Raw genomic sequence first — 14,076 nt, 5'->3', positions numbered from 1 at the left:
GAGGGTTTTCGAGGAGCAGCTGGTGGACTTGAACCACTGACCTTGTGGCTAGCAGTCCAGTGCTTACCCTACAGCACCACACCAGGACTCCTGGGAAACCTTAGGGGAATTATTCATACTCTCTGAATGTGTTGTTACTGTTAAGTGTCATCGAATCAGTTCTGACTCATAGTGACCCTATACAGGGCTTCCAAGGAGCAACTGGTGAGTTTGAACTGCTGATTTTGTGGTTCAAACCAACCTTTCAGTCCAGTGCTTTATCCCACAGCACCACACCAAGACTCCTTCACAAATATGTTGTTGTTTTTGTTAAGTCCATTCTGACTCATAGTGACCATGTGGGATCCCCTTTATCCCACAGCGCCAATCAGTACTCCTCCACAAATATAAGGGTTATGGTTTACATACACAGTCCCACATATACAACTAAGCTTGTTACTGTTGAGAGCCAGTGAGTCAGTTCTGGCTCCTAGCAATATAGGTCTGTTACTCATGTTGATGTTTTTATGTGCTGTTGAGAAGGTTCTGACTCATAACAACCCTGTATTGATTTCCAAGGAGCAACTGATATGTTTGAGCCACCAACCTTGTGTTAGCAATGAACTGCTTATCGTACAGTGCCACACCAGATCTCTAGGAAGAGGATAAAGATTTCTGGAGGGTTGAGAAGCTGGTTCCAGGGAAGGAAGGCCTCAGAGTTCTAGGCATCTGTGGAGTCCTGGTGTGGTGCTGTCGGAGATCACTGGACTGCTAACCACAAGGTCGGCCGTCCAAACCCATCAGCTGCTCCTTGGAAACCCTACACAGCATTGCTATGAGTCAGAACTAACTTGATGGTGCTAAAAACAACAGCAGCAAAGTGTGCACAGATAAAGTCCAGCATCCATACCGTAGTTTTTGCCATTAATCTGACTTTGTGCTCAGCCAGTGCACAGACAAAATAACTGGACTTGGGAGTCAGAAGGTCCAGTTACCAAGCTTTGTTCAGCTGTGGACCTTTGATCGTGAACATTTTCAGGGTCCTCTTTTCTTGTTTTTAAGGAGCCCTGATAGCATATTGGGTTATGAGCTGGGCTGCTCACCGGTCCGCAGTTGGAATCTACTAGTCACTCCTAGGGAAAAAGAGAAGCTTTCTGCTCCCTAAAGTTTTCCAGCCTCAGAAACAGGGTTGTGGTGAGTCAGAACCAACTCAGTGGCACACAATCACCAACCACCACCTTATCTTGTCTTTACATGCAAATTGTCTCACTGTTTGTTGAGAGCATTAAGTGACAAGCAATATAATTTGTAAAACCCAAATAACAAAATCTGTGTATATGTAAATCACATCTGGTCACTCAGCTATCCAGTGGTTTTCCTTCGTCCTTAGAATAAAATCTACACTCCTTATCAGGACCTTTGCCTGAGGGACCTCACCCACTACTTCTCTTCCCCTCTGTCTGCTCTAAGTACATTTCTATTTTTGTCCAACAAACATGTCTAGCTTACTCATACCTGGGAAACTTTGCCCTGGCTATCTCTCCTGCCTGCATGTTCTTCTTCTAGATCTTCCTATTGCTTTCTAGTCCCATCATCTTGTTTTATTTTCCACATTGCACTTGTCATCATCTGAAATCGTTTTGTCCACTTACTTGTTTTTCTCTGAGGGTGGGAACCTGTTTGGTTTACTGCTTTATTTGCAGTACCTTACCCAACACCTGACATTATGTTCAATAATTGTTGTTGTTATTGTTAAGTGCCGTCGAGTCACTTCCAACTCATAGCGACCCTGTATAGGCTTTCCAAGGAGTGGCTGGTAGGTTTAAACCACTGACCTTGTTCGAACCGATCTTGTGGTCCAGTGCTTATCATGCTCCACAAAGGTCTGAGGAGGCAGGGGTGCTAAGGATAAATTGCAGTGACAGTGGACAGTCACTGGGGGCTTCTCTTTTACAGATGCTCTGAAGGAAACCACTTCTTGTAATTAGGTGCCTATTACACCTAATGTGTGTAGTAGTGTCCTGTGTGTCACTGTGGGTTAATGCACCAGACTGCAAAGTCACCCTGAACCATAAAGTCAGCTCACCAGTCGCTCCTTGGAACCCCTATACAGGGTCGCTACGGATCAGAACCAACTCGAAGCCACTTCCAACAACAACAACAACACAACTACGGCATATGAGGTTATTGAAAATACCATGCCTTGGGTCATGCAGCTGGTTCCTCCACCGGTGTTCCTAGCCTCAGGGCCTTTGCACTTGCTCTTCTTTCCCTTTGCTGGGAACAGACTTTCCCTATATATCCGCAAGATTGCTTCTTCTAGTTATCCAGGGCTTGGCACAAAGGTTACCTCCTTTGAGGGGTCCTCACACTGAAAAGAAAATTCCATGAAGGCAGGGTCCTTGTTTGATTTATTCAGTCATTATATGAAAGCCATATAACTGTTTGGCGTCCCAATCTGCATCTGTATATTCAGTTAATTATCTATTTAGTTCAAGTTAAGAACATTGATTTTGTAGTCACACAGACCTGGATTTTAATTGTGGCTTTGACATTTCTAACAGTATGACCTTGTTGTTGTTGTTGTTAAGTGCTGTTGAGTTAGTTCTGACCCACTGTGAGTTTCCAAGGAGTGGCTGGTGAGCTTGAACCACCAACCTTGTGGTTCACACGACTTTGCAGTCCAGAGCATTAGCCCACAGCGCCATACCGGGACTCCTTAGGCAAGTTATTTAACTCTTCTGTATCCCTATTTCCTCATTTGTAATTTTACAGATAATCACATCTTCTTCATAGGCTGATTTAAGAGTTAATTCAGACATTATATATAAAAGACTTAGTACAAGGCTTGGTCTATGATAAGAAATTACCTGATATAAACCATTAATATTGCACCAAACATTAGTGTCATGATTCTGCTATGACCATTTATGAACTTTGCCTGAAAAACATTGTGGCTTAGTAAGCTCGTCCAGTGATGACTACTTGATCAAAGGCACATCCCGCGCTCCATGTTTGTTCAGTGGTCACCAAGTGTTGTTGTTGTTGTTGTGTGCCCTGGAGTTGGTTCCGACTTATAGTGACCCTACAAAGGGTTCCGAGGCTACAAATCTTTACGGGAGCAGACTGCCTCATCTTTCTCCCGCGGAACCGCTGGTAGTTTCGAACTGCTGACCTTGTGGCTCGCAGCCCAATTCGTAACCACTACGCTACCTGAGCTCCCACCATGTTGTTGTTGTTGTTATGTGCCGTCGAGTCGGTTCCGACCCATAGTGACCCTGTACAGGGTTTCCGAGGGTGTAAATCTTTACGGGAGTAGAAAGCCTCATCTTTCTCCCGCGGAGCAGCTGGTAGTTTCGAACCGCTGACCTTAAGGTTCGCAGCCCGATTCGTAACCACCATAGGAGAGAATAAATCTTAAAGGATAAATGGAATTTTGAGAACCTAGAAATGGACAGGTAAGGGCATTTTTTTTTTTTTTTTAAGAAAGGAACTACTGAAGAAAGAGAAAATTCTAGGAAGAGTAAATAGTTCACAAAGTCTGAACTTATAATCATCCAGTTGCTCATTTTAACATTTTCCAATCACTTATTATTAGCCAGGCTCTGTGTTAACTTGGTTGGTTATGTGCTGGAGTCGTTTCCAACTCATAGAAACCCTGTACAGGGTTTCCGAGGCTGTAAATCTTTATAGGCCTCATATTTCTCCCATGGAAGAGCTGGTAGTTTTGAACTGCTGACCTTGTGGTTCACAGCCGTATTCATAACCACCATGCTACCAGAGCTCCTTATTAACTACTGGGAGTTAAAAAGGAATAGGATGTAATCTGTGTCCCCAAGGAGTTCAGTCTAGTGGGAGGAGAGGTGTTGTAGATAGACTGCTGCTATATCATGAACTACACACACAAGAAGCTCTGGTAGTGTAGTGGTTACGAATCGGGCTGCGAGCCTCAAGGTCAGCAGTTCGAAACTATCAGGCGTTCCGTGGGAGAAAGATGCTTTCTGCTCCTGTAAAGCTTTACAGCCTTGGAAACCCTGTACAGGGTTGTGAATCTACTCCATGGCACATAACAACCAGCACCATGCAGAGAAGCAACTAGGGAGTTCCTGGGAAAGGGAACAGGTTCTGGCTGCAAAGGCATTGAATACCTGAGTAGACAATCTAATGAAGACCTATGAAAGGCTTTGTAATTGCAGAATAATGCCGACACCAGAGAGTCCTGATGTGGTGCTGTAGAAAAAGAATCGGGCTGCTAACTGCAAAGTCTGAGGTTCAAACCCACCATCCGCTCCGTCGGAACCGACGCATCAGCATTTAACGACAACCAATACCAGAGCTTGACAATTGTTTTCATTTTAGAATCTGTCCATATTCATCCATCAAGATGACAGCCTGAGCTGTCAAAAAGGAAACAGTAATAACTTTTCATTCAGAGTTGTCAAGCTGAACGTGATAGTCTCTTTCTATGGGCAGGAACCGCAGGACTCAGAAAGGCAATTCCTGGAGATAGCTGGTTTTCCATTGTTACCGTGACCATGTGGCCTCCAGAGGGCACTGTTCCTCTTTAGTGTTTGGGACTGAGCCGTGGTTCTCAACCCTGAGAGAGGTCAGAATGTCCTGCAGGGCTTACCACAAGCTGCACTATCCCCAGAGTTTTCTGATGTAGTATGTGTGTGTGTGTGTGTGTGTGTGAGTGAGTGTGTGCGTGTTTACGTGTAGGAGCAGGGGTGTTGGGGAAGAAGTCTGGATTTGTAGCTGACAATGTGCATTTCTAACAGTTTGCAGGAGATGCTGCTGGTCTGGAGACCACTCTTGAGGAACTACTGTTCACAGAATCAAAGATCTCACAAGTGAAGCAAAGCTGGAACTTGGCTATGAGACCTTTTTAAAGGCTCAGGAGAAGACACATACAGCTAGACATAAATCAGATAATCTGGTTGATAAATTGTGACTTTCTGCCTCTGCTACTCTTGCACAGGAGGTGACATCTTTGTGTCTACCCCCCAGGAACCCAAGCTCCTCCAAACTCTTTCCCTGCCCTACCTGCCAAGGTCCACACTTGGAATCCTGGCCTCCTACCTGAGCGCTGGCCCCTCTTCCCAGCCCCTTTCATCAAAGCAGATGCACAGTTCCTACAGAGAGAGTAAGGGGGATTACCCCTGAGCTTTAGCAGAAACAAAACCAATGAGAATATAACACAGAAATGTATATCCGGAACAAGAAAACCACATATCTATTTCCTTAGTTATTTTGTGGCATCCTCCAATTCTTGCAGCAAGGCTCTGTACCAGATGTGTGCCTAAATATGTGTCTGAAGAGAACAGAGTTGCGACATACAACACTTCATGTATGGGAACACAAATAACTTTACCAAGGTTACTCATTTGTTCTTATCTAGCTCTATATAGCCAATGAACTTTGGATCGTTAATGATCTTTAACATTACCGCACTTCTCCAGATAGCACGCAGGCTCAATAAATACAGATTTACTCTTTCTAATCTCTGTATTATGTCTTCTTGGATCATTACCTTGCCAACAATTATAAAACACCCGTGGCCAGAAACTCATGCTTAATTACCAGTTTTGTATTTATTTCAGTGGTATGGCTTGTCATGAATATGAATTCTTTTTGAAAGAAAAAAAAAATTAATGAAATGTCTCCCTTGATGCTAATCAATCACTGTTGTTGAGAAGTACCATCGAGTCGATTCCAACCCACAGTGACCATGTACAGGGTTTCCAAGAGGCAGCTGGTGAACTTGAACCACCGACCTTGTGGTTTGCTGTCCAGTGTTGATCCAACAGAACTAGTGACCCTTATATACCACCTATGATCCTCTGGAAAGTAAAATTAAACTTCTCCACTTATGTTCCCCTTCTTATCTGAGTTTTGTTATTGCCTGCACCTTTAAGACACAGAACCAGTAACGTTTCCTGATGTTTTCTTCAACAGAAATATTTCCAAATGTCTAGAAGGAGCTCTGTTGGCGTAGTGGTTACGAATTGGGCTGCGAACCGGAAGGTCAGCAGTTCGAAACTACCAGCTGCTCCGCGGGAGAAAGATGAGGCGATCTGGAAACCCTATTCAGGGTCACTATGGGTCGAAACCGACTCGACGGCACTTAACAACAACAACAACAACAACATTGTTGTTGGAGTCCTGGTGTGGCACTGTGCATTAATGAGCCAGACTGCAAAACCATTTGAACTGCAAGGTCGGAGGTTCAAGCTCACCAGCTGCTCCTTGGAAACCCTATACAGGGTCGCTATGGGTCGGAATCAACACAACGACACTTGACAACAACAACGCTGTTGTTGTTAGCTACTATGAGGTTGGTCCCAGCTTATGGTGACCTCATGCACATAAAACAAAATGCTTCCCAGTTCTGTGCTATCCCCATGATTGTTTGCAGATCAGACCAGGGTTTTCATTGGCTGGTTTTCAGAAGTCGATTACCAGGACTTCCTTTCTAGTACATCTTAGTCTGAAAGCTCTACTGAGACCTGTTCAGCTCAATCCAAGGACCTAACACACTGCCCAAACCAAACCCACTGCCATGGAGTAAATTCCAACTCACTGCAGCCCTGCAGGACAAAGCTGAACGACTCACTGCATTTCCAAGGCTATAAACTGGTAGCGGAGTGCTTACGAGTTGCGCGGCTAACCTCACGGTCAGCAGTTTGAAACTACCAGCAGTTCCGCGGGAGAAAGATGAGGCAGAATGCTCCCATAAAGATTTACAGCCTCAGAAACCCTGTACAGGGTCACTGTGGGTCAGAACCGACTCGATGGCACTTAACAACAACAACAACAACAAATCTTTATGAAGGAGTCCTAGTGTGTGGTGCTATAGCATTAAGTACTGGACCGCAAGATTAGTTTGAACCTCAAGGTCATTGGCTCAAACCCACAGTTGCTCCTCAGAAATCCTATCCAGGGTTGCTATGAGTCGGAACTGACTCGACAACACTTAACAATAACAACAACAACCTTTATGGAATCTGACTGCCTCATCTCTCTCTTTTGGACTGGCTGATGGGTTCCAACTGCCAACCTTCAAGTTAGCTGCCCAGTGCCTTAACCTCTGTACTATCAAGAATCCTATTCAAGGTCTGTTGCTGTTAAGTGCCGTTAAGTCAGTTCTGACTCATTGAGACCCTGTATAGGGTTTCCAAGGATCGGCTGGTGGGTTTAAACCACTAACCTTGTGGTTAACAGTCCAGTACTGATCTCACAGTGCCACACACACCAGGAGTCGTCAAAGCAAAACATAGACTAAAACAAAGGCAGGAGACAGTGAGACCTGGTTTACATAAAGTGATTTCTTTACAGAATGTATAGGCATCTGAAAGGAGCCCTGCTGGTGCAATGAGTTAAGCATGGGGCTGCTAATCACAGGTCAGAGGTTCAAACCCGCCAGGAGAAAGATGAGGTTGTCTGCTTCTGTAAAGATTTAGTCTCAGAAACCCTACAGAGCAGTCAGTCCTCCTCTCTCCTATAAGGTTACTATGAGTTGAAATTGACTTAATGGCAATGGTTTGAGGAAAGTGGTTTGGTCATTGGCCTTGGTTCCTGAGAGATGACCCCTGGGACTTTGAAATGTAAATGTCTCTGATAAGAACTCCTGATCACACATATCACAGATTAGATGGGGTGATGTGGTGATCCTAGGATGGGGGCTGACCAGGCCAGAAAAACAACTTTGTAAAATCAGCCAGTCTCAGGGGAGAGGGTTGGACTCCAAGAGCTTCCAGGTTGGTGAAAGACATTGTGCACATGAGAGGGTTGTTAAGTTCCATTGAGTTGGTTCCGACTCATAGCGACTCTGTGTAGGGTGTCCTAGAAGTGGCTGGTGAGTTTGAACCGCCGAACTTGTGGTTCAAACCACCTTGCAGTCATGAGAGGGTAGCATGTCCCTTTCTGGGACTTGGGAGCTCTGCAATGAGAAACCACCCACACTTTAGTCTATGTGTCTCTACATTTTTATATCTACATGTCCCTACAATAAAACTGTTGCAGTAATATAGTGTTTTCTGTGATTTCTATGAACTATTTCAAAAACTCATCAAACCCAAAGGCATAGTGGGAGCCAGAAGGTCTGAGGTGAGGGGGGCCAAAACCCCTGAGCTTACTGCTGCTATCTTGAGGGTGTAGGGAGAATTTCAAACCTATAGCCAGAAGATTAGAAGTTAGGGAGTCTAGAGGACAGGCACTCCTTGCATCTGGCATCTGCCTACTTGTAGTCCAAAGGATGGTGCCTTTTTAACTTTCAAGATCTCAGGTGGCTAGGGTCACACAGATATGTTGCATGTTGTCATTGGTATCAGAGAAGTGAAAAGTGAGGATATGGTTTAAGTTTATTATTGAAACTTTTCTGTGTACATCAGTTTGGATTCCAAATAAAACATAATAGAGGAGGTAATGCGGAGAAGAGGAAAAAGCATTAACAACAGTCTCCACCAATGGCAGCTATGGTTTCATTCCCCAGTCCTCTTCCATCACTGCTCTGTCATAGCTCAGGAAAAGCCTTGCATTAGGACTTTACAAGGAGGCACTGGGTAAAAAACAGATGTCAAAGCAGAACTGAGAGAAAAAGAAAAAGAAAAAAAAAAAAAATAGTTCTAGAGGGTCATAGTGCAAGCTTGAAAAAGACAGAGGGGTAGAAAGATTTCTGGAACTGCAAGTTGCTCTTCCCACCAAACGCCACACATTTCCAAAAACACCTCACAAGTCCCTCAACCTGGAAGTCCAAGCCTTCACAGGCTGACTCAACTACTTCACCACCCAAGACCTCAATAAACTGCTTGACCTAGTTCTGAAGAGAATTATTTTGAGCCTTAGTCACTCATGGATTATTCCTTTATACTGGAGTGACCAACCTTCTTATATATCCCAAAGTTATTATTCTGATATGAAATTGTGACATCCATTTCATGCAGTCATATTGTGTCCAAAAGACCATTCAGAGGCCTAATAAAATAGAAGGTAGTCTAGGATTCTCATCGAGGACTCAAGCAGTTGAAAATATTTCTTATTTCCTGGGTGCAGTGCAGTGAATTACTTAATATTACCCTTCTAGCTAAGGAGCTCTGGTAGCGTAGTGGTTATGAATTGGGCTGCTAATCTCACGGTCAGAAGTTCGAGAAACTACCAGCTGTTCCATGGGAGAAAGATGAGGCTTTCTGCTCCCGTAAAGATTTATAGCCTCGGAAACCCTGTATAGGGTCGCTGTGAGTTAGAACCGACTCCACGGCACATAACAACAACAACCCGTCTAACTATAGTCCTTGGGACTGCCACAAAATGATTGGGTGGGGATATGCAAATGAGGGGCTTAGGTCTCACCAAAGGGATTGGGTAGCTTACTAATAATGTAAATGAAGTGTTTGAAATCCTAATAACAGAGCTTTGTTAACACTTGCTTGAGAAGGGCAGAGGCCAGGCCAAGGGTACCCAGGGCCAGAGGCATGACTGAGAAGAGGCTGCCCTGATCCAAGAACTGTATCCTTGTTCCTGAAGCTGAATCTGTAACATGACACTTTCCTAAAAAGCCCTATAATTTTGAGTACAGTCTCTGAGTTCTGTGTGTCCATAGCAATGAATTGTTGAAGCCACTAGAGAAGTAGAGCATGCCAGGGGAAGGAAGGCTGGTGTCAGAATTGGTAAAAAGGCTGGAAAAAGGAGACATGTCTAAACTCCACCTCAGAGAATCAGCATCTGGGTGGATTCAATCTGCCAACCTCCTGAGCAGCAATAGTTGTGCCACCAGGGCTCCTATGAAATACAAACCAATAATCATACCCAGGGCAGCATCAAAGGGAGGACTCAAATTGAGCAGCAAACTAAAACCCAGCAGCACTCAAGAATGGAGTAGTGAATGGGGACTAACTGTTAACCTAGAACTATATACTCAGTAAAAACTCTTTCATTTTTCAGAAAAATAAAGGTTAAGATCATTTACCACCAACAGACCCTGGTTCAAGCTCACCCGCTGCTCCTTGGAAATGCTATGGGTCGGAACAGATTCTACAGCAGTTAACAACAAAGAAACATTAGATGAAAAATGATCACCAGAGAGAGAAGGAAATGGAGGGGCAAATAAAGAAATAGATTAACATGCTGGTAAATACAAATGAATAGTAATTATAGTAATGAAGTCTATAAGTAAAGAAGATGGATCTAAAACTTTGAAAAAAAGCAATGTTTAAGATAAGTGAAGGAATGGACGTTAGAGATTTCTAAATTTGTCTCTTTTTTTGTTTGTTTATTTGAGAAGAAAGTAGAAATATTAAAAGCAATTCTTAAAATTCCGTTTTTAAGGGTTGTGTTTAGTTGCTACAGAGTTGCCCCATGTATGCAGGGTAGAACTGCTCCATAGAATTTTCAAGACTTTGGGAACTTGGGGGAATTCTTTGGGAAGTAGTTCGACAAGTCTATCTTCGGAGATGTTTGTAGGTGGGTTCAAGCCACCAACCTTGTGGCTCATAGTAGAGCACTCACTGGTGGCACAGTGATTAAGCACTTGACACTAACCAAAAGGCTCCATGGGAAAAACAAATGGCAGTATTGAATTACTCAATAAGAAAGTTAAGCCCGGGCTTGTTTGTTGTTTTTAGCGCCATCAAGTTGGTTCTGACTCATAGCGATCCTGTACAGGGTTTCCGAGGCTGTAAATCTTTACGGGAGCAGAAAGCCTCACCTTTCTCCTGGGGAACAGCTGGTAATTTCAAACTGCTGACCTTGCGGTTTGCAGCCCAATTCGTAACCACTACCCTACCAGAACTCCTTAAGCCCAGGCTTACTTGTACTTAATTACAAATCTGTAGTGAACAATTTCATATTTTTTCACATCAAAGACTCTACTTCTAAGTATGGCTGGCATCTGTCTCTCTCCCAAACTCACAACAACTTCCTACAGAATCAAAGCCTCTTTTCAGATGCTCAATCCCTGACAGGTAAGCATAGGTTTACTTTCATTTACTAATCTGTAGTGAGCAATTTCTCAAGAAATGGCACTGAACCATCTCTGAACAGCACTGTCTACTCAGCTGGCTTCTTCTCAGGCCATGGAGCAAGCAAAGCTGAGTGACTGGGCAGGAGGCTTCCTTGCAGAGTGGGGTGCCCCTCGGCACTTAATTGGGGAGCTAATTTGCTGATACATGGAGCTGGAGCCGAGTGCCTTCAGGCTGAGGCTTATGGCAGAATGGTATGTACTGTGAGCATTTATCAGCAACCCTAAAAGAACTTTGTAACATTGATCAGGCAGAGAGAGACCTGCCAAGGGGCACATCTGAGGAGAGGCTGTCCAGTTGGAACAACTTTGTCCTGAACTTTTCTGACCCTGAATTGTAACCTGTTCATTTCCCTAATTCATATCGTAACTGTGAGTATGGTGCCTGAGTTCTGAGTGGCCATTGCAATGAATTATGAAGCCTAGCCAAACAGAGAGTGTTATGGAGGGACAGTTGCCATCATTTATGTACTTGCTTATTGGGTACAGTTCTACTCTGTATTTTTGTTACATCAGTTTCAGATCTCAGAGTGTTATTATAGCAGCTTTAGATCCGTCGCCAAAGAAACTGAGGCCACTTGGAGAGGCGAAGCAGAATTTCAGATTTTATTAAGCCAGCTGGCTCAAAGGAGCTAACTTCTCCAGATTCTGAGTCCTGTGTGCAAGTCAGTGCAGGTTTATATGGGGTCAGAATCAGGGAGGAGCTAGGTTGTGGACCTGTTTGAAGACAGGAAGGAAACCAGAAGACTGGTCCCGTTCAGTAACCTGATTAGCATTCTAGCTGGTCTCCAGGGAAGGGAGGCTGTAAGTAAATATTTTACCTTTTCCTCTTCACTATAGGGTAGCTATGAATGAATCGACTCGATGGTAGTGGGTTTGGTTTGGTTTAATGGGGGAAAAAGAGAGTCCATCCAACCAAAGAATCCTAAAAATCATTTGGTGAAAAGTTGATGGGGGACTAGATAAAGTATTACCCTACAGGTTACTGGTGAGTCACAGAAGGAAAAGCCAGATTTTACTAGGAGAACATCAGACTTACCTCATCTGTACCCAGTGATGCATATTAGCATCACTATTAAATAGAACAACCAGAATTATGTGCATTCTGATGGGATACAATGTGACGTGCACAGCAGCATTACTTATGATGTGTTCTTGCTAAAAATGGCTAGCCTGAATTCAACCAAGCCTTTAGCTTTTCTAGTTTACAGGAAATACAGGAGCCGGAAGAACAAGTTAAGCAACACCACAAGAAAGTAATCACGCAAATTCAGAATTTGTGACAGAAGGGAAATTTCTCAGTGTAATTAAGGGCATGTCCTGGTGTGGCGCTATAGGATAAGCACTGAACTGCTAGCCACAAGGTCAGTGGTTCAAACTCACCAGCCACTCCTTAGAAACCCTAGCAGGGTCACTATGAGTCAGAACTGACTCCATGGCACTTAACAACATGCAAAATCAATAGCCAACACTATTCCCAATAGAGACTAAAAGCATTTCCTTTGAGAACGAAAGCCTGATGAGGATACCTTTTATCACCACTTTTATTAAATGTAGTACTGGTAGTCCTAGCTGGAGGATAAGGCAAGAAATGAAAATGAAAGGCATTCATATTGGTAAGGAAGAAGTAAAACTATCTCTATTTGCAGATGGCATGATACTAGGCATAGAAAATCCCTGAGACTCTACATCAAAGATACTGGAACTAACAGAAGGATTTAACAAAGTGGCAGGGTACAAGGCGAACATGCAAAAAATCAGACAGATTCCTGTATACTAACAAAGAGTACTCTGAAAAGGAAATTAGGAAAACAATACAAATGACAATAGCCACCTGAAAGAGAAGTTGTTAAGTGCCCTGGAGTTGGTTCTGACTCATAGGGGCACTGTATAGGCTTTTCTTGTAAATCTTTGTGGAAGCAGAAAGCCTTATCTTTCTTCTGCTGAGCACCTGGTGGGCTAGCCAGTTTATAGTCTAGTGCTTAGGAATAAATCTAACCAGAGATACAAAAGACCTATACAAAGAAAACTACAAAATATTACTGTAAAAAAATCAAAAGAGACCTACATAAATGGAAAAACAACCATGCTCATGGGTAGGAAGACTTAGCACTGTGAAAATATCAATAACGCATAAAACAATCTATAGATCTAATGCCACCCCAATCCAATTTCCAATGTTCTTTAACAAGGGGGAAAAAAATGAATCAACAACTTGATATGGAAAGGAAAGAGGCCCTAGACAAGTAAAGTATTACTGAAGAAGGACAAAGTAGGAAGTTTCACACTTCCTCATCTCAGAATTTACTATGCAGCCATGATAATAGTCACTATACAGCATGGTATGGGTACAACAGACACACAGACCAACTGAACAGAATTACAAACTCAGAAACAAATCCATCAACCAATGAACACTTGATCTTCTTCAACAATGGGCCAAAAATCCACTCAATAGGAAAGAGATAGTCCCTTAAATAAATGATGCTGACAAAACTGAATATCCATTTGCAGAAAAATCAAACAGGATCCTTACCAAAAATGAACTCAAAATGGATCAATGGACTAAGTGAAAAACTGAAGACTATTACGATTCCAGGAAAAAAATAGGGGCAAACCTAGGATCCCTAATTTATAGTGTAGATACTCTATCAAGCATAACTAAAACTTCACAAACAGCAAAAGGAACTCTTTGAAAAATCAAATATTTAGGCCCATCAAAAGACTTCTCCAGAAGAGTAAAAAGAGAATCCACAGATAGGCAACATCTTCTGACAATTATATATAAGACAAGGATCTAATCTCCAAAATTTATAGAAAATTCTAACACCTCAACAACAAAAAGATAAACAATTTTTTTTAAAGTTATCTAGTGCTTCTATAATAGAAATACCACATGTGAATGCCTTCAACAAACAGAAATTTATTTCTTCAAAGTTTAGGAGGCTAAAGTCCAAATTCAGAGTGTCAGTTCTAGGAAAAGGCTTTCTTTGTTGGCTCTGGGAAAAGGTCCTTGTCTCTTTTCAGCATCTGTCACTCAGCATTCTGTGTAAATCTCCATGTGTCTTGGCATCAATCTTTCC

Source organism: Chrysochloris asiatica, unplaced genomic scaffold (assembly GCF_000296735.1).
Source record: "Chrysochloris asiatica unplaced genomic scaffold, ChrAsi1.0 scaffold00014, whole genome shotgun sequence".
Lineage (NCBI taxonomy): Eukaryota > Metazoa > Chordata > Mammalia > Afrosoricida > Chrysochloridae > Chrysochloris > Chrysochloris asiatica.
This window is presented reverse-complemented; position numbering follows the sequence as displayed.